Raw genomic sequence first — 25,280 nt, 5'->3', positions numbered from 1 at the left:
TTGCAGGTTTTTAATTCTGATTGGTATTCTTGAATTACACGCAAAAAATTGATAGCTTTTTTTGCCATTCAGCCTGTCAGTGCAATGTAATTCACTTCCGTATGGCCTTTCTCAGGTACCGGTAGAGAAGCTTGAATTTCGTTATTGCACGACTCTTCATATCTTATCCTACTCCATCGACAGTTTCATTTATTGTAATGCGCATGTGACTTGGTATGCAACGAAGCAACACAGGCATATTCTCAGCATACTTACAGCAGGAATCTTTGAAGGAGCAAGACATTTTGTAGCGTGCATGGCACTTTGAGAGTAAAAATTGCCACTTTGCGTATTCCATTTACTAGTATGTCCTTATTAGCTGAGGTCACACCGCAGGTCTCTACAGTGAAAACACTGCCGTTGTCACCTACCTCCTCTGCTACAGTAACCGCTTAGTTAATAAACGGAGAACCAATGTGACCAGGAGTTTTTCAAAGATTGGGAAAGTAGTGGGTATCCTTTATTGCAACACAGTTTTGGAGCAAAACTTGTTGTTGAAAGTTTTTTCTCGCATTTAAACAAAGACCGGTCCCATCTGATGCCATTGTGACCCAAAAGCTTACAGCGCCTGAGAAACTCGGAAGAGCTGAGGGGCCAGAGAACTGAGGCATGTACGCTTCCAAACAAAGCGCGAGAGAGTGGCCTATTTTCGGCTTTTTTTCATAAAACTTCTTCTTCCTATTCTCAAACAACAGGCGCAAAAATGGTGATTTATGCATGTATGTTGGCTGTATATATACCAATTAGGTATGCTCGAAGGTACTGCAGTGGCCACTCATTGCATTCAATGTAAATACCATCAACAGGGGAAGTACGGCATGCCCCTGATGAAAGTGTGAGGCCCATATTGCACACTGGGTCAAGCGAAGCAAGAACGGACTTGCGGGCCGACCCATACCCAACGCGGCCATAATCAAGACAAGACAGTACAAGTGAGCCACAAATTCTCAGAATGGGTGCACGTTTGGCACCCCATGGCTTGTTGGACAAAATATTCAGTATGATTGATTGATTGTGGGAGTTTAACGCGCCGACGCAACGCAGGCGATGAGGCGCGCCGTAGTGGAGGGCTCCGGATTAATTTTGACCCCCTGGGGATCTTTATCGTGCGCCGAAATCTCGTACACACGGGCGTTTGTGCTTTTCGCCTCCATCAGAAAAGCGGCCGCCGCGGCCGGGAATCGAACCCGCGACCTCGTGCTCAGTAGCGCAACGCCTTAGCCACTGAGCCACCGCGGCGGGTCAAAATATTCAGTATGATAAATGTCCTCATGCAGGTTATATTGAGTTTCTTTTCACCTGCTGCATAGGGGAATTTGGACTCGTAAATCACGCATAAGAACTTGTGCTCATTGTTAATGGAACCCTCGTATCCCTGATATTTATTTCAGGGTTGGTATGAATACCTCGCTTTCCCGTGAACCAGATCATGCAATCTGCCCTGAGAAAAGCAGAAACTATTTTCGTCCGCCCATTGTTCGAACCGATTCACTGTAGTCTAGATTTTTTTTCAGAAGCTCACTAGTTACAGAAGAAAAGACAACCTGCAGGTCATTGGCGTAAAGGGAATACATAAAAGTTCGAGGATTATGGTAACCAAAGTATTTATTTTTAAGGCAAAATGGGTCAGAATTAGCACACTACGCTGAGGAACTCCAGTTTTCTGACTGAAATTACGGGATATTGTACCTATTGCCAAGCCTCACATAAAAGGTTAGTTTTTGAAGAAAATCTTGTACACATAAAGACAATCGCCCTCCCATTCCAGTTGCAGCCATATCCTGCAGAATTGCGTACCGCCAGCTAATGTCATGTGCTTTTGCCATATCAAAAAAGACGGCAACGCAAAAGTGATCGTTAACGCAAGCTTCTGTTATCACTATTTCAAACCTGACCACTTGGACAGTTGTACACCGAAACCCCCGTAAAACACATTGAAAGCCATCTAGATAATTGGAACGTTCAAGAATAAAGGCAGATCTGAAAGTTACGATTCGCGTAAATGTCTTGCACGACAGCTGATAAAAGTTCTGGGTGGGTAGCTTGATAACAGTTTGATACATTGCCGTCTTTCAAAAAGAAAGACAAGCATTTCCCAAGTGAGAGGGAAGATGGCAAAGTGCGAATGCCCGAGTTTGCCCGAAGTTACCCGATGTTACCCGATTTGATGCGGAGGGGCGCGCCGTCGCGCGAGCGCCCTCGAGCGTCGGAATGCAGAGCCGACGAGCGAGCGCCCTCATGCGGACGGAATGCGAATCGAACCGGCGCAGCGGCGCGCCGCCCGCAGCTACGCCGAGCAGGAGACCGTTGCTACGCCGAGACCGTTGCTACGCACGCTCTCTCTCCTCCTCCGCGCCGTTGCTAGGGGAGAGGGGGAGCGCGGACGGCGGACGAGTGATTTAGGGAGCGGCGCGCCGCCCGCAGCTACGCCGAGCAGGAGACCGTTGCTACGCCGAGACCGTTGCTACGCACGCTCTCTCTCCTCCTCCGCGCCGTTGCTAGGGGAGAGGGGGAGCACGGACGGCGGACGAGTGATTCAGGGTCGCTTATAAAGTGCATTCGCACTTAAAAGTAATATTACGGCAGCCTTTTTCCTCGGTTTGGGCTGCCTAACACTTTTCAAAATTTTATTGATGAACATCAAGATCGCTACTAGGTAGCTGTCATTTTGGTGATGTAGAAAGGTGTAGTGAATAGGGTGAGTGCCAACAGCAGTGTCCTTGCCATGAGATAATGGTGATTTGAGTTCATACAACATATAATATTTGTTATTAAATTCCTCAGTGTTCCTGCTATTTCTTTATCCCGTGCTTTCTAGCAATTTTCTTGTGTCTCAGTAACTGTTTTGTATAATTTTTGTGTAAGAGTCGAGGGCTATGGGTCAACAGGGGGGGGGGGGCAAGAACTTATGAAGCCAATTCAAAATACAAAAAAGAAAACTCCCACCTCCCCTCGCGGAAATCCCTGTGTAGATGCGACGCATAGGCGTAGCGGCGAAGGGATCGCGTATTAGAGCGCGCATAACGTTGAGGGGACTGCGTAAGCCGGTCCCAGTCGATGACGACGTTGGCGTACTTGTAAAGCGGCGTGGACTCTAGGTGTTTGAGCCAAGCGTGGATGTTGCTTCGCCGGAAAACGGCACACCGGTTATATGCGCAGCGCGCCCGAAGGAAAGGAAACCGCGGAAGAGAGAGTACTGCACATGCGCCGGCCCCAGCGCGTCTGCCGCGGCTATGACACAACACAATCCACTTTAATTCAATTCAATCCAAATCCAATCCAATCCAATCCAATCCAAGCCAAGCCAAGCCAAGCAAAGTCAAGCCAAGTCAAGCTAAGTCAAGCCAAGCCAATCCAAGCCAATCCAATCGAATCCAATCCAATGCCCCTCGCGAGAGAGTGTTCGCTATCGGAGAGGAGAGGGGGTGAGCGGCGGAGAGCGCAGCTGGCGCGGCGAGGAGAATGGGGGAGGGGCGGACAACGCCGACGACGACGACGACCCCGGAGGGACAAGGCGAGGGAATCAGATTCTCTGCATCTAAAAACGCTTCCCGTTGTAGGAATAGAAACTGCGTCCGTTCCATTATGAAATCGTCGTCTATCCGATCGCGGTGTCATCGCATTCCCGGCGAAAAGCATTTCCTTTGCGTTCGTAGCACGGGCGTTGGCTTTGGACTGAGCCACGGCTTCTGGCGCGTTCTAATATGGCCCATTTTGGCATATGGAAAAGCAGTTTGATGGAACGACCCGGGCCTGCCATTCATGGATAAATTTCATCAGCAAGTTCAGAAATAAATGTGAGGGGATGACATATGAAGCGAGAACTTGGTGCCTTACTGAGCAACTTAAGAGCAAACCTAGGTGGGGTCAACAGGCCATTCAACAAATAATGATCAATCAAAGTAACACTTAAGACAGGACACCAGCTTCCCGGATCACAGTAAAAATTAGAATAGAAGATGTCATTGTTAAAATAACGAAAAACAAAAGGTCTTGAGCTGGCTGCGTACTTGAACGAAGTGGCAAATGCTGGACAACCAGGGTGACAGATTGTACATCGATAGACGGACCTAGAAAAAGGAAGGCCGATTTCTAGGCTTATGGACGAAATACAGGCATTCGGAGGTGAAGAATAGACTCAAGCGGCTCGGGACAGAAGCGGTCGGACGTCAACGGGAGAGGCCTGCGTCTTGCAGTGGACATAGTGGTGTGCTGCTAATGATGATGTTGCAACAGCCTTGTCTCTGAGAAACAGAGGGGCAAGGCATCTCGGCTGTTTCTCAAGGCCTTGCACCACTAGTGGACACGGCACCAACTTTGTTCACGTTTTTTTTTGTTTCACTAGTTGAAGCAATAGGGCACACAGAGCCAGCTTATCATAGAAAATGCATGGACACGTCGAGGAGGCCCAGCTCGCCTGATATTGGGTTGGCCCTAGTAGGATTTTGGGGGACTGTCATAACTGTCGAAAGAGCAGGGACTGTAAACACACATTTTTTGCAAGGCACCTGATGTTTTGCCAACGCCTCACCAATACGGCCGGAAATGCGTGTTTTCGAGGTGGCCGCGTTCATGCCCGCACCAATAAAATGTTGACACAACAGCCGAATATATACTGGCTGGTATTGCGTAGCATTTTTTTCAGAGTACCCCTGCAGCCAGGACCGTGTAGCGCCCGGAATTTCCACAAAAATGCAGGTATCGCAGAAGTTCCACTTGCAATCGCTATAACGGCCTAAATGGAGACAACTCTTAGCACAACATCTTGTAACTCTAAAAATTATTAACAATATAAAAAGATACGAAAGATGGCGTGAAATTTTGAAAAAATAAAAAGAAATACAGTAATTACGAAAACTGACGAACGGTGTAACGTCCTGCATTTCCACAATAATCAAGATTTCGGAAAAGCTACAACTTTATCGTTATAATTGCAGAAATCGAGATAATCGGTCCAACAAAATTGTCAAAAACAACAAAATAAGAAAAAAATAGAAAATGCGGAAATTGTCAAAACGTATACCGCATTGCATTTCCACAATAATGCAGATTTCGCAAATGTTCCACCTTAATACCTATAGTAGCGTAAATGGACATAGTTGCTTGAACGAAATTTGGAAAAACTAAAAAAATTAAAAATGTAAAGTAATTCCGGAAAACGGAAAACCACGTGACGCCCTGCGTCAACGATAATTTAAATTTCCCGAAAGTTCGAAATATAATCTTTGTAATAACGTCAATCGAGATAATTAGTCGACGGTTTTAAAAACTAAAAAATAAGAACAATAATCAAAATTACGGAAAATGGCAAAAGGTATATAGCATTGCATTACAACAATAATGCAGATTCGGCAAACGTTTCACCTGTAACCGTTATAATGACGTAAAATGAGTTAATTGGTCGAGCGCAAATAGAAAAAAGATTAGGAAAACATAAGATAATAACGGAAACTGGCGAACCCTGTAGCGGCCTGCATTTTCACAATAGTGTAGATATTGTGAAAGCCTCAATGTAATCGTTAGAACAACGTAGATGGAGACTATTGGTAGAGGGAAACTTTGAAAAATACTGAATACCGAAAATACAAAAAAATACCGAAGATGGCAAATCGTATAACGACCTGCATTTCCACAGTATTGAGGATTTAGCGGAAGTTCCACCTATAATATGTATATTAGCTGAAATGAGATAATTGATAGAAAGAATGTTTTAAGCACTAAAAAAGGACAGAATATTACACATTTACAGAAAATGACAAACCGTGTTTCGCCCTCAATTTCCACAACAATGCGGATTTCACGAAAGTTTCCCTTCTAATCGACCTAATAGCGTGTGTGGATATAATTCGTCGCACAGGATTTAGAAAAACCAAAAATTGTGGCTGGATAAACTCACAGTCAAGACAAGTGGCGTAAGGTTGCTACGCATTAGTAGATAATTCTCTGAATATTTGCAGAATTTACTTCATCTAACCGGTGCAACCTTTGCCAGAATAAGTGCCATTGATGCGGCGGCACCCGGATTCTAGGGCACGAGCTCTTTCGCATCTCGCCACAACGGGAGATGCGTGGCATACAGTTTCTTACAGTATACACTAGACAGAAATCTGGCGCTAGCGTCTATGCGGCTCACATAAAGACCGTCTCTGTCGCCAAGTACAGCCATTACATCATGCGCTCGCCCTAGTTTCATCATTGGCTTGGATTGAAACGTTTAGTGACCGCAAATATAAATAGTTTCACGGAAACGCGAAGAATAGTGCCCAAGTAATTAAGTGGAAAATAAAACAGGCTGTTTTAAAACTAACGGTAAAGAAAGTAAAGCGTATTTTCCGGAACGTTTGTGCGTGCTATTTTGCTGGGCAAGGTTGGTGTTACGAACAACGTTATATTTGGGAAGAAACTCATTAGGTAATTATTTTATTATTTTACCAATATTTCTAATGATACTTCGTTTGAAGAGACAAGAAAGTTTTTTGAGCGTCCCTATAAAAGCGTCGCCTTCGTGGTGGACCGGTGCACCGACCGTCAGATACAGTTTAACAAAAAAAAGAAAACGTCGAGTAAGCAGTCGTGGACGATAACACGATAGAACGGATTCAGGCGCCCTTATCTGTCGTATATTGTCTTCGTTTAAGTACGTTTTGTTTCTTTTTTTCGTAGGCTACAAAATTCTCGGCGGCATATTACCCGCCCAGTCATACGTCCTTCGACTGCGCCATGACCAACGTCAGGCGCCATTACGCACTTCCTGCTGTTTCACCGAACACGGCTACCACAAACAGGAAGGATTTCGGCCTTCTCGTAGCTTGTAGACGTGTTAATGCATAGTAAAGAAAACAAATCCACAAAACCGCTTCACAATCCAATTTTCATGCCAAGTACAAGCCAAAAGAAGGGGGGGGGGTCTTCCCATAAAATCCCACGACCACATGGATTACCAGGAGCGGTTTCCTCTCTAGTATACTTAAAAAGAAACTCTATGGTACGTAGTGCTCAACCCACTGCGCCTTGAACGGAGACGGGAGCAGCTCTACGAATGCGGCCTATTTCCTTCCCTATGACTCATTCAGATGATGCTGCAGTCTAGGAGAGCCGAACAGAAGTAAAGGATCACGACTCCAATGAGCACCGACAGTTGGCGCTTCGATGCCAGCAGTTAGCCAACAGTGTCTGCAACAGCTCACAGATATCTGCGGCGAAAAAGCCACTAAACTGGAGTTAGAGTTTTGCACCGAAAAAGTCGGGAGTTCTAGTTTTTAATGACAACGACCGTAACGAATCGGTATTCGTTCAAAAAGCAGCAATAACATGTGTAACGGAATACAAATATCTGGGTATATGGTTAAACGAAGGTCACGTGTATTTAAAAACTCATGAGGAGCATTTAGGTATGAAAGGCAGAAGAAACGCCTCTATCATGAAGAACAGAGGACTGTGGGGATATAACAGATATGAAGTTGTGAGAGGAATTCGGAAGGGAGTAATGGTACCAGCACTGACCTTTTCAAACGCAGTAGTGTGTGTCAAATCAGAGATTAAATCAGGGCTAGAAGTAAATCAGAGGGCCGTAGGTCGATTGGCATTAGGAGCACACAGTAAAACAACAAATGAGGCGCTGCAGGGAGACATGGGATGGGCATCCATGAAAGTGATAGAAGCACAGTGCAAAATATGTTTTGAAGAACGACTTAGAGATATAGATGATCAGTGATGGGCGGCCAAAGTTTTACGGTATCTTTACTTGAAAAGCGTGGACACACAGTGGAGGAAAAGAACTAGAAGGCTCAGGACAAAGTATATGAAACCTGGAAGAGCAGGAGGAACGACGAAGGCAATACAAAATATAGTAAAAGAAACAGAGACAACGACCTGGCAAAAGAGTATGGATGCGAAGAAGTCCTTAGATATCTACAGGATCGGGTAGCACGAGATCACAAGAGAAAAATTATTCGATACTACCAAAGGGAATGATAATACCCGGGAGTGCAATACCGGGCTTTTTGAAGCGCGGGCGGGTTGCTTGCGGACAAAAACGCTTATCCGCGAACCGGTAGAGGAAGAACTATGCGCCGGCTGCGGAAATGAGCCAGAAACCATGCGACATATTCTAACGGAGTGCAAAAGTATCCGTCCAGTCCTCAGTGATAGAGTAATCCAGCTTCCGGAAGCCCTTGGCGTTAAGGTTAGCGGAAAAGTCAATTGGACAGCAGTAGATATTAGTAAAAGAAGATTAGAATGTTGGCGGGAAAAGAGCAGAGAACAATCTGGGAAGACAGGCGAACAAAGAAGTAGGACAAGCACAAAAATGTCGTAAAAGTGTTTTCTTTTTATTTTGATTTTATTTTTGTTTAGTTTGTTTGTATTTTTTGGCGAGGTGATTGTAGAGTGGCGTTGCGACTACGGCCGCTGTGCAACGCCGCCCTGTTACAAAGGGAAAGCCACTAAGCTTCATCATCATCATCTTCATCATCATCGTCTTCGTGTACGGGGGACGCGCATGAATTGAGGCCCCATCTGCTGTCGCGTTATTCCCATGACCATTATGTGTTTCAAGCTGCTGTTTCTGTGCATGTCATTTCTGGTTTTGTTGACCCGGAATGAATTTGTTAGTTCTTTGTTTCCAGCGTGTCGGCGTCACTTCATCTGGCGGGGTAAGGCTTGCGAACCCTTCGCACATGAAGGAAGGTCCCTTGCCATTCAAATAGTTGCTCGTGTGAAGGCACCTTTCACATTCGTGTGTGACTGATTCTTATAAAAGAGGTGTCAACCACAACTTTTCTTACAACTGTCTGTACATGTTATTTTTACTCTCCGCTCGAAACCCACAACCTCACTGGCCCATGGGGTGGACCAGTGGTTCGGTTGCCGGTTTCACAGATCGAACGTAGCGGGTTCAATTCCTGGTATGTCCCTGACCACACTGTTTTGTTTGCCTTCTTGTCTCCTAGTCACATCCTTGCATCCTCGTCACTTGACTCCTTTCCTCCTCGTCACATCCGCACGGACAGAAGAACTCTTCAACAGCTCCGCTGTTGAGAAGTTGGAGCCAGAATGGCGCATACCGAAATCCGCCTGTGCTGAGGGTTGCGCAGGTGACGTCTGTCGGGAACGACCGATATAGCTCATATCTGCGCATGCGCAGCCACTCTAACGCAACTACGTCGCCTTGGATCACATTTCTTGAGCGACGCTGCACACAGGTTGCTTGTGCCAAAACAATCGCTGCTGGTGGCACCAACAGTGAAGGGCACGCAGACCGAGCATTGCTTTGCGCGCACTGTTGCTGATTCATCGCTTGTGCCGTGTGGTCATTCTGACGACCTGCTACGAATGCAACGCAATTTGTTAAAAAATTTGCACAAATTCTATGCACCATCGGTAGAGAAAAGTTGTATTGTAACTCGTCTGTAGCTGCCTTTGACTTGGCGCAAACGGTCCCAACTTTTTTTGTGGCAGTGGCAGTGTTTATTGTGACTACCAAGCTTTGCCACGAGTTTATTTTGGCGGCTTTTTAATTTTCATGGTGCTAGGCTGCTGTAGCCTTAAAGCCGATGAAGTTGCCCTGTGGTAAGGTACCGTATAAACACTCCCAGAGCCCTATTCTGCTTTTTTCGAGATCTTTAGACAGGCTTCATTTCACTACGAGTTTGGTTGGTTTCGGATTTGCCGAAATGTTTGTGGGAGGGCCACCACTGCAGCTGTAAGGCGTTCTTCGCAACTTTTAGAATTTGTTTCATTGATGAATATTCTGCAAATGACAACTCCGTAATTTTTTTTCAGTCTGCTCTTTAGAGCTTCCATCGGGGTGGAAAGCGTTTGAGGGGAGGAAGAGGCTGCATTTTTATCAAAATGGTAGAAAAGGGGACACTTCCAAGTGTATTGCCTACTATTCTCTATTCAAAGTCCATGTGGAGGTCTGGTGACTCAACACAAAGGTCTAATGCGGAAAAGCTTCGGGTGTACGCAGAAGAGTGTATCTTATCATCATTATTGAAAACAGTAAAGGTGTTAGCAGTTAGCGACTGTTCGATTAGTTTTCCCCGGCCGTCGATTTTTTCGCCACCCTTACATGCAGTGATGTGCAATATTATCTCTCATGATAACTAACGGTGCAGGAAGTTTTTCAACAAGGTCATGAAGTTCCTCCATTGATACATCTGATGATGGCAGATGAAGTGAGAAAACGGTGATCACCTTGTTGACTCAAACATGTGCTGCAACAGCTTCCGGTGTTGTGTCGACTTTTATGGATTTAAGATATACCTTTGCTGCTACAACCAAGCCACAACTTCTGAAGCACTGCTTCAGTCCTCTGTCTCTTCCGAGAACGAGAATATTGCTGGGAATGTCTCATGACTCTTTGTAAATTTGTCTCCTGCAACGCGATTACTTGGGGTTCACACGCGTATAATAATTTGTGAAGATTGTTTGTGTTGTGGATTAGGCGTCTACTGTTCCACTTAGTAAAGGGAACTAGCATTTTAGTTTTAGGCTGGGTCAGTTACAAAGAGGCTCGCTTTTTCGTTTTTTACGTCGCTGAGCACGAATAAAGGTCAGTAACTCGGGTAGCTTGTGGTTTCTTGCTGCGGCCAATACTGCCGCACTGTACGTTTTACGACTGCGATGCAGGCTGAGGTGGCGTGACATCCATGTCATCGCTGAAGTTTTCGGCGCTCACGAAGTGAAGGTTTTTAATGACGCCCATTGCCCCCCCCCCCCTGTCAAGTGTTTAATGAGAGGGCAGTAGATGTCGCCACCGCCTTTTTTGATATGCTGGATTTGCTCAGAAGAGCGGCCTCACGCACCCACATCCATCGCCACCGGAGTTTTGACAGCCGGAGGTTGTTCAACGGTGATGGAAACGCCACTATAATTCGTATTCTGTTTATGGGGACGCCTGCGAGCACTGCGGGAGATGCACCAGTTGTTTCATCTGGAGGGGGGTGGGTGGTGGCACCAAGACAGTTTCATTGACTTAAGTAGCCGCCCTAACCTCCGACGGGCCGCGTCAACACAGCTCCCTGAAGGAAGCAAATTAGGCCGTTACGGGCTTCTGGGGATGACAGCTTTTGTGTCACTTTGAGATTATTGATTTTTTCTTTCTGATAAAATTTCCGCAAGAGCGAAAGAATGCCGGTTGGGGTGTTTCGCAGTTGGTGCAATTAGGTTGTGTGCTTTTTCCAGCGCCTGCAGAATGGTACTGCTCCAAGCACTTAGCGCATCTTTGGTTTCCTCGGCACGAATTCCTGCAATGCCCATATTGCTGCCAGATGAAGCAGCGTCGACGGTTGTGTATACAATCTCTGGTCCTATAGTGGCGTAAGTCTGTGTTTACATCTTCTGGCAGAGTGCAACGACCAATGGTTCATATGGTTCAATGGTTCACCAATGGTTCATTCAACGGTCATTGGCACGTGGGCCATCGGCGTTCTCTCGAGATGGAAGAAGCGAACACCGTGGACGCGATTTACGGCACCGAAAAACAAGCCATCAAAAACCATTGCAACAACAACATTGCCATTCTACTGGCTGACAAGAGTAAAGCTACCGTTCTTCTTAACCGAAGCGACTACCAAGACAAGCTGTTGCTCCTGTTGAGCGACGCGGATGCCTATGCCCCCCTTGCAAAGGATCCGACTGGCAGTCTGCAGACTCAGCTTCAAAAGGTGCTTCCAAGGCCCTTTCAGTTAGTTTCTCCGCAACACAAAAGTTTGTATTACCGCCTGTTGTGTACAAACGAATCCGCTCCCGCTATTTACGGCCTTCCAAAGGTGCACAAGCCTGGCGTTCCCTTGAGGCCGATCGTGGACTTCACCAGGTCTCCGGTCTACCTGCTATACGGGTATATTCACAAAGTGTTGAGCCCGTTAGCTGGCAGGACAACGACGAATATTGCCAATTCAGCGAATATTGTAGAAAAAGGTACAGGACTTGGCTTTGCGCGAGGACGAGGTTAAGGTATCTTTCGACGTAACCGCATTGTTCACTAGCGTTCCAACGGACCTTGCAGTGCAAACCTGCACAGAAGCCCTGCGTTCGGACGCCAATCTCGCCGACCGGACTCCCTTCGACGTGCCTGAAGTGAGCGAGCTACTTCGCTTTTGTCTCAGTAACACTTATTTTTCCTATGGGCACAAAATGTACACGCAAATCCACGGAACAGCTATGGGCGCCTCTATATCTGTCACCGCAGCCAACATTGTCTTGAAAGCGGTCGAGCAGAAGGTTCTGGACAACTTCACGCCCGCTCCGATGGTCTTTCTACGATATGTTGATGACTGTTTCTGCATCCTCCCTAAGGATGACGTGCCGAGGTTTTTGGAAGTCCTAAATTCATTTGAGCCTCACATACATGCCACGTGTGAACGAGAGACTGGGGAGTTCCTTCCGTTCCTTGATGTTTGCATTCGTCGCTGGAATGGCTGCCTCTCCTTCACCGTTTATCGCAAGAAGAAACACACCGGGCGCTACCTGCAGTACAGCTCATATCACCCCACTGCCCACAAGAGGTCTGTGGTCTGGGCACTGTTTACCAGAGCCAAACGCCTATGCTCCAATCAACAGAGTTTGAAGGAAGAATTGACGACTGTGCATCAAAAGCTGTCGGCAAATGGATAGCCTAGGCATTTTGTGGCACGAATCGAAAATCAGATTCTACGACCGAATGGAATCGCCAGCAAGACGGCCACCATGCGCGCCGCCATCCCCTGCATTCAAGGAGTCAGTGAGGCACTTTGCCGCGTCTTTTCCAAATACAATTGACGTGTAGCGCACGTGCTTTCAAGCAAGCTGCGCAGCAGGTTCGGGAACGTAAAGGACAAGAGAGAGAGTGACAAGTTCCCGGGAGTCGTATATAAAATCCCTTGCGCTGACTGCAATTGCGTTTATATCGGCGGAACGGGAATATTTTCACGAAGAATGAAGGAGCATTAACGTGACGTTGCAAAAGCAAATCGAAGGACGAATGAGCTGGCAGAGCACGCCTGTCAGAACAATCACCGCATCAGTTGGGATGACGCCGCTATCATAGAAAAAGAAAGAAATTTGGCCTCCCGTCTTTTCCTCGAGTCACTCATCATCCAAACCACACCTCATACTGTCAACCGGACTGATGCCAACATGCCTGCAATCTGCACAAAGTCATTGCGCCATATCTTGCATATAAATTGACGACGGCTCTTGCCCGCTTTATTGTGAACAAGGAACCTGTTTGGGCACCGGAACGTCAACTTTTTTCCTTTTGACTTGGTCAGTCACCACGATTTTATATTCCCAATGGCTCAGATTCCGGCCCTCCTCATAGTAATGCGTCGCAGAGCGGTTACCACGACATGGCGTAAACCTTCAAGCAGGTGAGAGGCTGTTTTTTTTTATAAGTTATGATTCTGAGATGACACATTTCCAGCTATAAGAGGGACGCTAAAAGTAAACACAAGATGGGCGGTATTGATAGATTACTGAGTCGAGAATCAAGATAGACAATTCTCGCTACGACCAGTTGTTTAATGAAGCTGAAAACACCAGAAACGTAAAGGCTAGTGAACCACGAGAGCTCATTGGCGGAACATATACAAATGTTTTCTTGAGAGAAACATGTTTTATATGATTGACAATGTGAAACAAATCTACATCAGAACTTAAGAAATCTCATGTTATAAAAAACACTTAAAAGCTTTTACACATTGTGAGACAGGCTGCTTCGCTCACGTATACAGTAGCCAGCCGATTTCTCGGACCTGGATGGGAACAAACATAGTCTGAATAAAAAATCCGCCCGAAAAATTCGCAAGTCGCATAAACGAACGTTGTATCATTTAAATGGGAGAGAAAGAGTCACGAACGGTTCCTTGCCTTAAGTTCCTCCTTCGTGCGAGAACGTCTGCCGCATATCTGCAAACGTCACGTTATCCTCGTAAACATCGGACAAGCCCAAATCGGAAAAATGGTCCTGCCTGTACGAACCGTTTCCAGTTTCGAGATTGCTTCTGCCGCAGACTACATGCAAAATAATGGCCTTCAAGATCACAATGTGTTACCCCAGCGTGAGTAAAACCAATCACCATCTAATTGGAAGCTAGCCAGGTGACTTAGGATTGAGAATGGCGTCATACTTGAGTGGCACCAGGGGTCTGTGGCGGAAAATTTGCTTGGAAAAGCAAACTTCTGAATTTATTTTGCGTTAAATACCCGTTGTTAACAAACATTACTCCTAAGGTGCAACTGGCCGTTCTTTTGCAAAGTCCGGAATATCCAGCAAGTCCGAATTTTTGGAGTCCGGGAAAACGGTTGGCTACTGTATTACAATACACCTGAAGTTTCAGAGTCGGCATCCATGTTTTAAGTTTCGTTTTAGAAAAGACGTGCTCTGCATTGGTGCACAATTACCGAAGTCAATAATTCACGATGGTAAACGTCACGGTTATTTTTTTCGGAGAGAGACGAGTTTACAGCCAGCCTTCTTGTTCTCCAGAATGCCTGGCAAGGGCGTGAACGCCCTGTCCTTCAACAACGTTTCATAATCTTATGAACATGCGTCAAGGCATTGTCCAAATTGGCCTGCAGGAACCTTCAACTCATGGTAAAAGGTCTCCTAATGGTCAAAAGTCCATGCAGCCTAGTCCGAAAAAAGGCACTTTTGGGCAAAAGAAAGCGCGATGGGAAGCGTTCCCGCTCCCATCGCGCTCTATGCACCTTCCATGCTACGTCTATAGAGCGTTGTACCAGATTCGAAATGCTGCTTGGTCCGTTATGTAACGCCGCCGGATACCACCGCAGGCTGTACTAGATACGTTCAACCATGCTAGGTGAAGCTCCCTGGGACACGTACATCATTTCCTCCCTGGACAGGTACTTAGCAACCCTGCATGAGTATACTTGCTAAAAACCCTTCAATGATTACACAATCACGCTATCGACCTTCAGGCACCTGATAGGCCTGGCTGCAGGTCTTAAGGAGAAGCCTTTGTTCACCAGTGGACATAACAAGGGTTAAGATAAAGATAAAGCGTCAGACAATATACAACTAATTTCAAAAATACACCGACTGTCTCACATGTTTCACGTTGCATCCTCTGGTATCATGGTGCCTCTGCGTGTCGAGTCGCTTTCCAACGGCAGAGGATATCTGTCCCACCATTGCAGCAAAAATATAGCGTTCACACTACATTAGAAACAAACTTTATTATGTGAAAGCCAGGAAAGCGGTGAATGCATTTGCCCATGCACTGGTTGGTCGAACGAAAAGCTCTGATAAGGTTTCTGGACCCACGGCGCGGGAGTGATACCAGGCTTCTATTCGCCAAAACCTTCACTTGAGAATCACGAAAGCGGCGAATGCATTTGCCCATGCACTGGTTGGTCGAACGAAAAGCTCTGATAAGGTTTCTGGACACACGGCGCGGGAGTGATACCAGGCTTCTATTCGCCAAAACCGTCACTTGAGAATCACGAGAAAGAAACCGTTCTAGATAATACAATACAGGCACAGAATATGCATGAGAAGTACAACCAATAAACCACTTATCGGCATTCATTGATCATGTTCGGAAAAGCGTTTACTTATTGCACATGGGTTCTTTCTTAGTTTTTAATTTCGGTCTTTGAAGCTTTGACGATCGACTGAATGCACTTTCAGCAAATTTTGGACACTCTTCTAACGTTGGAAGATCTTTTAACTTTTTTTTAGGCAGGGATGGTAATCTTTTTCGTCCTTGCGATGCAGGATTTGAAAAAACTTGCGTCAAACCAGAAACTCTGCTAATTGGGAAGTTCACCTTTCACTGAAAACCGCGGCTCATCAAATGCGCACACACATTGTTGGCTGCTTTTCTTGAGCAAGCGCCACTGTACCAATCTTAACCAGTGGACATAACAAGGGTTAAGATAAAGATAAAGCGTCAGACAATATACAACTAATTTAAAAAATGCACCGACTGTCTCACATGTTTCACGTTGCATCCTCTGGTATCATGGTGCCTCTGCGTGTCGAGTCGCTTTCCAACGGCAGAGGATATCTGTCCCACCATTGCAGCAAAAATATAGCGTTCACACTACATTAGAAACGAACTTTATTATGTGAAAGCCAGGAAAGCGGCGAATGCATTTGCCCATGCACTGGTTGGTCGAACGAAAAGCTCTGATAAGGTTTCTGGACCCACGGCGCGGGAGTGATACCAGGGTTCTATTCGCCAAAACCGTCACTTGAGAATCACGAAAGCGGCGAATGCATTTGCCCATGCACTAGTTGGTCGAACGAAAAGCTCTGATAAGGTTTCTGGACCCACGGCGCGGGAGTGATACCAGGCTTCTTTTCGCCAAAACCGTCACTAGAGAATCACGAGAAAGAAACCGTTCTAGATAATACACTACAGGCACAGAATATGCATGAGAAGTACAACCAATAAACCACTTATCGGCATTCATTGATCATGTTCGGAAAAGCGTTTACTTATTGCACATGGGTTCTTTCTTAGTTTTTAATTTCGGTCTTTGAAGCTTTGACGATCGACTGAATGCACTTTCAGCAAATTTTGGACACTCTTCTAACGTAGGAAGATCTTTTAACTGAAGCAAAATGGAGAGACGAGCTAGTTGGTTCGCAATTTCCATGAGTGAAACTTAAGCGCAAAATTTTTCACAGGGACGAGAAAGGCCTGTGTCGTTCCCTTTCTCGTCCCTGTGAAAAATTTTGCGCTTAAGTTTCACTCATGGAAATCTTTTAACTTTTTTTTAGGCAGGGATGGTAATCTTTTTCGTCCTTGCGATGCAGGATTTGAAAAAAGTTGCGTCAAACCAGAATCTCTGCTAATTGGGAAGTTCACCTTTCACTGAAAACCGCGGCTCATCAAATGCGCACACACATTGTTGGCTGCTTTTCTTGAGCAAGCGCCACTGTACCAATCTTAACCAGCCTGGAGTGTCCACACCGATAGTCATGAAGCGGCTTCATAGGCCTTGCGGAGTACTAAATTCATAGCTGATGGTCTCGTAAATCCACCGCACATCCAGAGGTCACAGCAACCTTTCCTTCGGCACTTTCTACGTGAACAAAAGCCAAAGCCCGTCTTAAAGGAGCCATGAACAGAAAATGCAAGTTGGTTTTATTCGAAAGATTTCGTGTGTTATAGTGCCCCCAGCGCTTGTCCGGATACAAACGGTGCTTTATTCACTGAGAAATTAAACAATTTAGGTTAAAAGTTTGATTTTCCCGCTCAATTTTGCGTTTTCGTGGTCCCAAGTGACATCACAGGAACCGACCGCTCTGCAGCTTAGAGTACCTTCATTCACGGATCCGCCGTACAGGGTAGAGACACGTAACGCTGGCGCCGCCATGTTCGGTTGCGCGCTCGCCGCCGAAGCAAGTCATTGGGTCAAAACCGCGCTAAAATTATCGCCGCAACGCGGTTTACTGAAAACGTTTGAATCACATTGTCTGTTTCGCGTTGCTAGTCTCGTGGGAAACAAAAAGAATAACGCGTTGAGCCCGTTGGCCCAATTGCAGCGGCACGGGACCGTTCAAAGGTTGTCTCCACCCTGTACAGCGGTGTTGGTTTGTTCCCGCGTTTCTTTACGTTCCGTAACCTAGATGGCGCCACCATACCGTGGCAAGCGTTTGGTTTGTTTTTGCCTGCATTTAAACCTGGCTTGTTTTTGTTCTGGGAGAAAATATTCGTTCCCTGAAACAGTGCTCGCTCGACAAATGGGGTCACGTGAGACACCGTTGCTTGCGTCAATCGGCCAGTGTCATCTGAGACAACCCCAAGCCCCGTAGTGCTGTGCAGCTAAACCAAAGCATGCTGTGCGCAGTACGAACAGCAGAACGCATCAGTACTTCTATGTTTACATGTGCTTTCGTAACTTCCACTGTTTGTCCCATCATTCTTATTGCTTTTTAAAGAATGTGACATAAATTTAAGCGCAAATCGCTCGTTCGTCTAGTGTGTAAGCTCTACCTAATTTGCGTCTGCTTCTGCCAGCCTCCGCCAATCGCAGAGCTTAGCTCATGTGACATCACAGGTTCTGTTGCGGGAAATGAGCTGGTGGGTCGCATGACCATTCCCGTTTTTCATAATTATGTAGCTTATTTGAGCGAAGTTTACGTTAAAAGTGGTGTCAGTATGATTCTAACGAGACAATCTTTTGAATGAACCAAACTTGTGTTTTCTCTTCATGGCTCCTTTAAGCGTCAATGCGTCCTCACGTGAAGGATCTAAGCAGCTTGACTGAAATAAAACAAAGGCGTCGTGTTACCTGAACATTTTATGCCCAAGGCCATTCAATGTCACCTCAGTCACGTTGATTCATTAGATGTTTGTGTATCTTATATTGAACCCAAAGTGAACGTTCCCTCCTTGGGGCACAATGTTATTAAAACGAAGGTAATACGCAATAAGCAGTGCGAAAGGAGTTCGACTACAGCCTTTTGAGGAAGTTCGTCCAGGTCAATAAAGAAGTACTATAAGCAGCCATCTGCCACTTTTAGTGATGCGTAGCCCTGGGAGAGCCGCCCAGCATTTAGTGTGTTCCAAAATTTATACAACAAAGAACGCGTTGAATGGCTAGCGAAAAACTTCTATGCCGTTTGAGAAAGTATAACCCCCTCGTGCACACAACTTCACAATCATTAAATAAAAATTGGACCTACCTAAAAATGTATTCCTAAAGCTATTACTCCATACCGCGAAAGGGAAAGCCTGGTTCACAAAAAAACTTAAAAGAACACCCAACATAAAAACGGGCGTTTCGGGGAAAGAAAAATCAATGAAACACCTGATGCGTAGGCGAAATACATCAACTTCTAAAGAACATACTCATAAAATTTGTATCACACATTACACATTTTTGAACCAGCAGCTGTCGGTGACGCGAACAGGTTGTATGAGAAAATGCTGGAACGTTGTCGCCAACCTTTATACCACTTGCATCACCACTCTTACACCTACGCTATGAACGAATGCTTTCAACACCGCGTTTTTACGAACTCCCTAAAATATTCAACATTATTTCATTCCTCCCACAGCACTCTTGACATCCAGTATGTGTTCTATCATTTCTCGAACAGATGGTAGATAACCGGTTATCCAAAACAAGTTTTCTTACGGGTTAACGCTAATGAGAATAAATGGAATGTGTTACAAGTGCTCATAATATAATTCTCCCAGTATTATGTTGGTGTGTGGAGATTGACACTTGCGGCACGTTTTGGTTGACTGTAAAATAGGCAAGGTCGTTCCCATCTTCAACGCATTTGACAAAAACTGTCGCCAGAACTTCCGGCGGTTCTAAGAAGCGCCCCGTGGAAACATACAGAGCTGTTATATACTAACAGATAGTAAACTTTCTGGACTCTCACAACTTCTATCAAAATGGCGTCGCAAACGATTTTCTTTGCAAACTCAACTTGGTGTCTTTCTCCACAACATGCATCAAAACGTGAAAAGGGCTTACAATGTAATACCATTTTCTAGGCTACGCAAAAACATTTGAAACAGTTCTCCACCATAGAACATTGCGAAAGGTATTTTAGGTAAAATTACACCCAAACGTGCCAATTTAGACCGACCGATTCACAAATGCCGTTCACAGTTCCTGGATGTCAACATCAACCGGTATTACTGTCTGAAAGTAAAGTAAGGTTGTGGGAATTTTTCAGATAGCGACAATACTCCAGATGCGGCTGCCGTGTTATGGTGCCGGCGTTAGGGGCTGGCAAGAGACAAAGGAGATGGGTGCAAACCTTGGAATGGGTTGATTCTCAAAACCGCACTAGAGCTGGTGTCTTCTATGTCCTCGAAGGTACCGCGGTGCTTGAACGGCTGGAGCAGTATAAACTTGGTGCTAGCGGTGGGCGATGGATGGCCCCGGGTGGAGGCGAAGAACCTGGTCGCCCTCTCCTGCAAGCGGTGTTACCCGGAGCTGGGTCCTCTATCGCCGCAGCCGACCGACCACACCGAGAGCCGCAGCCCAGTATTCCTTACGCTGCCTCCACGCTGGTGTATCCCCGTTATCCTTCGAGCAACGAACTTTGTGGGACGAAGCGGTCGTGCTACCTCACGGGGCCCAAGCGAACACCTCTGTCTTAGCCCTAATCGACAAACAGCCGAGCGGCCTACGCTGATACTTATTGTTCGCTATTCCCGTCGGCCGTTGGCGACGTGCATGCGTCATCCATAATGTTGGTTTTGCGTTTAGCGGACGTAAGACGAACGCAAGCTATTTCAGCCAAATAGCGTGCGTACTCTACTGCCCTTGCGTATTCTACTGCTTATTAGAGGCGGCGCGTAAAGCTGGGAACCTCAACGCTTTCGTACCTCTGTGAGGAGTAACCTCCACCTTATAGAACATATGTTTTCCTCCAGACTTCAAAAAGTACGTAGCGCTGTTTGTCCGTTGGCCTCACGTTGTGGAAAACTAAAGTGACATTGCCGACTACACGAACGGTCATGCAGGCTGGCGTCCCTATCTGAGTGCGTACGTGCGATCGTGCGTGTGTGTGTTTGTGTCTGTGCGTGTGCGTTTCCTTGTGTGTGTGCATGCGTGTGCGCGTGTGTGCGTGTATGTGTGTATTTGCGTATGTGTGCTTGTGTGCGTGTGCGTGTGCGTGCGTGCGTGCGTGCGTGCGTGTGTGCGTGCGTGCGCGCGTGTGTGTGTGCGTGCGTGTGTGTGTGTGTCGGTGAAATTCCGTCTCGTGGTTCCACACCTGTGCGATTTTCACAACAAATAGCTCTGATGCCGGCACTATGTGGGATAACATTCGTGCTATGGTATGAACGTTTCACATTTAATGCAAACATGAAGGTCCTAGGTTTTACTGGTTTGGATAGTTATGAAATATTATAGGTTCCCGTTCCACCATATGAGTGAAGTGAGTCGCTTCGCATCCTGTTCAATAGATGGATTAGTAATCGGAAGCCTGTCACACCGCAAAACAAACGAAACGCTACACTAAAACTCTCCACGGGATGCTGACTTCGCGTGCCGCAAAGTTTAACGTTGGGCATACGAAAAGGCACAGAACAGTATAATTAATTTCTGTAATAGCTGCGCTTTCTCGTCAGAATACATCAGGCGCGTCATAGGCCAGCGGCTTACGGAGTCGGGATCGCGGGTGTCCGCAATTCCCACAAGGTGGGCCATAATCTTCGGTATTCAACGACGTTTTATTTCGAATACACATCAACGACATATCTACGGTGTATCAAAGAAAACCCGTATATTTGCAGACAACCGTGCAATCTATCGAACAAATTTTTTTTTTTTTTTAACATTGGCGCTTACGTAGGTACACCTGCTGTGCGGAGGAAAATATTTTCCCGTCAATAAATTAACTGCTTTTAAGTCATCTTAAAAAAGAAGTGAGCTTGTTAAAAGGATGATCGAATGTACTATTTCTCTTTTTTTTGAGGCACTAAATGCGCAGAGAAAAGGTATTGAGAATGAAGGTCAGGTTCTGAACAACAATTCAAATGTTATATTTCTCACTCTATTTTTACGGTGGTAAATCGGCAATGCAATTGTTCCCCACATATTTCCGTCTTTGCCACTATACCTTACAATGTTCCACTCTTCCAAGTTAAGCATATGTCGCAAAATAATACTAAGCAACGCTCCTGATTTCGACCTAAACCACGATCATGTATACCTCAGTACAAAAAGAGGCCAATGTATTGCAAGTAAATATTGACGCACCTTCTTGTGCTGTGGGCTCTTCAACAATGGAAACTTTTAAATTGGAGGCGCATGTCGTCTATTTATAAGGCTGAGACAATGTCGGAAATGAAAGTTATATTTTCCCTTCGCACCTTTTCAAAACTCTTTTTACACAGTTTGCCATTCAAATATCCCAAAAATGTAAACGCCCGCATCGCACAGTGTTTGAGGCCATCTTGTTATTTAAAACTTACAGTAATACAGACTTCAAATATGTTTAATTTTTTAACAGTCGTTATACATACAGAATTTTAAAATGAAACCTTTAAAATTGTTGTCTGAGGATGTTGGAATCTAGTACATCCAAACCCACTTCATACTTATGAAGTCAGGACAAAACATTTTATACACTGCTCTGCTCTTAAGGTTTTTAAGAGTTTTCTAATTGGAGAGGGACTGCCTGAAGCAAGATTTAAAATATGCATGCCGCTTATTTCGTATTTTATATATAGATATAATGTTTCTTTGTGTGCAATGTGAAATTTAATGTGATATTTTAAAGGGTTATTGATACGAACTGCTCACAGGGAGAAAGATGGTTCATAAGCTGTAGGCTCGTAAGCTAGGTGTAAAAGAGTTGCTGTATTTCACTTGGTCATCGCGTTATATATACACGTTGCAATGATATCCGTTTTGCCTTCATTCCGGTCCTACAAAACCGTAAGTTCTCATTAGGGTCACGTCCGTCAACGTTTTGCAAAATACGCCGCGCCAAGCTCTACTTCCGTATCCCTAATCTAACTTTTGTAACGCAACCTAAGAAGAACAAAACAAACATTTAAAAGAGCAACAATAAACGTAACCAATAACCTAATAACCAACAACTCAAATAAAAAACTACCAATAACCACTTTCGGACCACCACCTCGAAGCTAATACGGAGCCACTACACCACTTTAGTTTTTTTTCGTACTATATTAATTAATTCAAATATATACAGTAATTTATATACTAAATATTCTCCAAGCACGGAGCTGAGAAGCCAAAGCAAGACAAAAATCTACATCTACAATTCGTCAAGCCAAAAAGCGAGAGAAATGCCGGTACAAATGGCGTAATACCGAACAAAGCTGAACAGGATAGCAAACAAGCCTGAAATAAATTGTGGCTTAGTACTCGCGAAAAATACTAATTGTAAAGTTATACTTGAAATGTAGCATTTGTTCATCGTTTATGTCTAGTGCGTGTGGTTTTCATAACGTCTGTAGGCAATCAGAAAAAACAAATCATCAGGCACTTTATTGCAGGGAGCTGCATTATATTCCACATTGTGGGGTGGTATTTCAAAGTTCGTTGGGAGTGGCCGTTGAACGACATCTAACAACAACATCGTCTTTTTGAGTAAACAAAAAAGGTATGCATTGTTTTCCGGCGGTCGCAAAGTTGACTATTTATAAAAGACAAAAATATTATTACCGCGCAGGTATGTTTAAAAGACGAGGTTTCGGCACGAAGCTCACAAAAGAAAGATGGAGTTAAACAAACATGCAGTTTACAAACTCGCTCAAGGTAATCTTAAAGACGCATTTTGCAAACTGGCTGAAGGCTGTCTCAACCGGGTGAACCATCATAAACTGGCTCTGGAAAAGTACAGAAAAAACTCTTGAAAATATATGTGAGTGCAGCGTGTTATGCGACACTGTCCATAAATAGTAGACGTAAAATCTAATATATAGACACATGAGAATAGAGCTTACGTAGTGTGAAATTCACAGCAAACAAGGCCGTATAGAAGAATCACAAGACATATACCTCTTGTACAGCTATTGCAAAATACCCCAGCAAACCACGTTCCATGATTAAAATATGCGGAAGATGTGAGCAATCGACATTACAGATGTGCAGGAGGCGTACGGTTGTGGTCGAAATTACATATATTCAACTTTGCTACAACTACAAAAAACGCATTCACATCACACAAAGGATAACGTAGAATCTACCTCTCAGGGTACTTTTGTATGCTGTATATGGGATGTTACCTTTGTGGTACAGCTTTGGTGGCACGCTGGTGGCACGCATGCAAGCCGCATGCAATATTTTGGTGGCACGCATGCAAGACGTATACGTACGCATAGTCTACATTGTTTTTCTGTCTTTGGCACAAACATTTGTTTGTAATATCCTTGTCTAGTGTACGTTAATATGATATTGTTAAGATGAAAATGTATGCATTCAATTTACAATCTTTATACATTGTTTGCAGCTTGGCCAGCGCCCTCTGTGAGGTTGCCTATTTGTTTACATGTCTTGCTAGGTATTCAGAGCACTGTTTGCTGTTACTTGGCACCTGAGTTCTAGAGTAGTGTTCCCATTTTTGAAGTGCTGCTTATTGCATCAGATCTCATATGTGAAGAGCCAAGCTGACCAAAGACTCTTGCAGAAGCACACAAAGCACAGCTCCAAACAATAAATGTCACATAGAAAACAAGAGGCAGTAAGTAACAGCACACCAGTCCTGACCAGCACAAGGGCCCTTGACACTAAGGCAATCACACTGGTGTCAGCGAATTGGACTACACAGCACGGCTGCACAGGCCATCTGCAAATAAAATATCACATAAACAAATACACAATTAAACAGATCAACATGACAGTCTTGCCAAGGTTGTTGGAAATATGTACCGCTGGGCAGACAGAAAGCTTTCAAAGTACACATAAAACACAAAAGAGTTTAGGTAAAACAGATTATATTGACTTCAGAATTATGTAATACGTTTTCGCAAGTTAAGCAACTAAATTGTGATGCTTATCTGCCCTCGCTTAAAGAGCGCACGTTGTATAATTACAAATAAGACACAAATAACCTTGACTATAAATAGGTCACACACAGTGGAAAGGATCAAACCGCATTCTTCGGTTATTAGTTGGACACCTTAGCCACTAAGCTGCAAGGCATGTAAAGAAATTTTAGGCACATTGAAGATAACCAACAAAGAAATACTCATTGCTGGGGTCTCACTACATGAACACATAACTGGAAATTAATAAAGAGACAGGTAGACCTGCAGAACTACCGAGGTTGGTTCTCACAATTGCTGTTGCATTCCAAACTTGAGAATCCACCTTTCCGGGACAGCGCACCTATATCAAAACGTTTTGCAGTTATAAACAGTACACTACGGAGCGTCTCATCACCTTGACAACAGCCCTTTTCTGACCACAGTACCCTCATGCGGTAGAACAGCGAAAGGTTAAAAACCAGCCCAATGCATCACTACCTCTGGGCCAGGTTATAATCACCGACTGTGTGGTAGCTTGAACGATGTCTAGCCTCACTCTCTTTGATCCAAGCAACTGATTAGCGTCTGCGGCCACTATTGATGACAGCAGCGCGATATCGAGTGCTGCTCCTCTTGGTAGTCACTGCGGCCTGAGAACTTTTGACAGAAAAAAATACTTTTCATTTTTCTACACGTTCAAATAAACATTCATTTCAGCTTTACAGCTGAAATGTTGCTAAGTAGGACACATTTCCTAAAGTGTCTAAGAAGAGATTTCATCGGTCCACAAATACTTATCGCTAAGTTAAT

General features: G+C 44.9%; 1 protein-coding gene across 1 annotated transcript in view; it reads right to left on the bottom strand.

Annotated features, from left to right (window-relative positions):
- LOC144166537 (uncharacterized) overlaps window positions 1-19,930 on the bottom strand; it is a 127,214-nt gene extending 107,284 nt beyond the window's left edge. The window contains exon 1 of the mRNA XM_077696038.1: window positions 19,778-19,930. The gene's annotated coding sequence lies outside the window, so the exon portion shown is untranslated. The remainder of the gene's footprint in view (window positions 1-19,777) is intronic.
- Window positions 19,931-25,280: the final 5,350 nt, after the last annotated feature.

The sequence above is a fragment of the Haemaphysalis longicornis genome, unplaced genomic scaffold, assembly GCF_048455015.1.
Source record: "Haemaphysalis longicornis isolate Haplotype H1 unplaced genomic scaffold, Haemaphysalis longicornis Haplotype H1 scaffold_18, whole genome shotgun sequence".
NCBI lineage: Eukaryota > Metazoa > Arthropoda > Arachnida > Ixodida > Ixodidae > Haemaphysalis > Haemaphysalis longicornis.
Note: the sequence above shows the minus strand (reverse complement) of the source record. Positions and strands in the feature narration are given on the sequence as shown.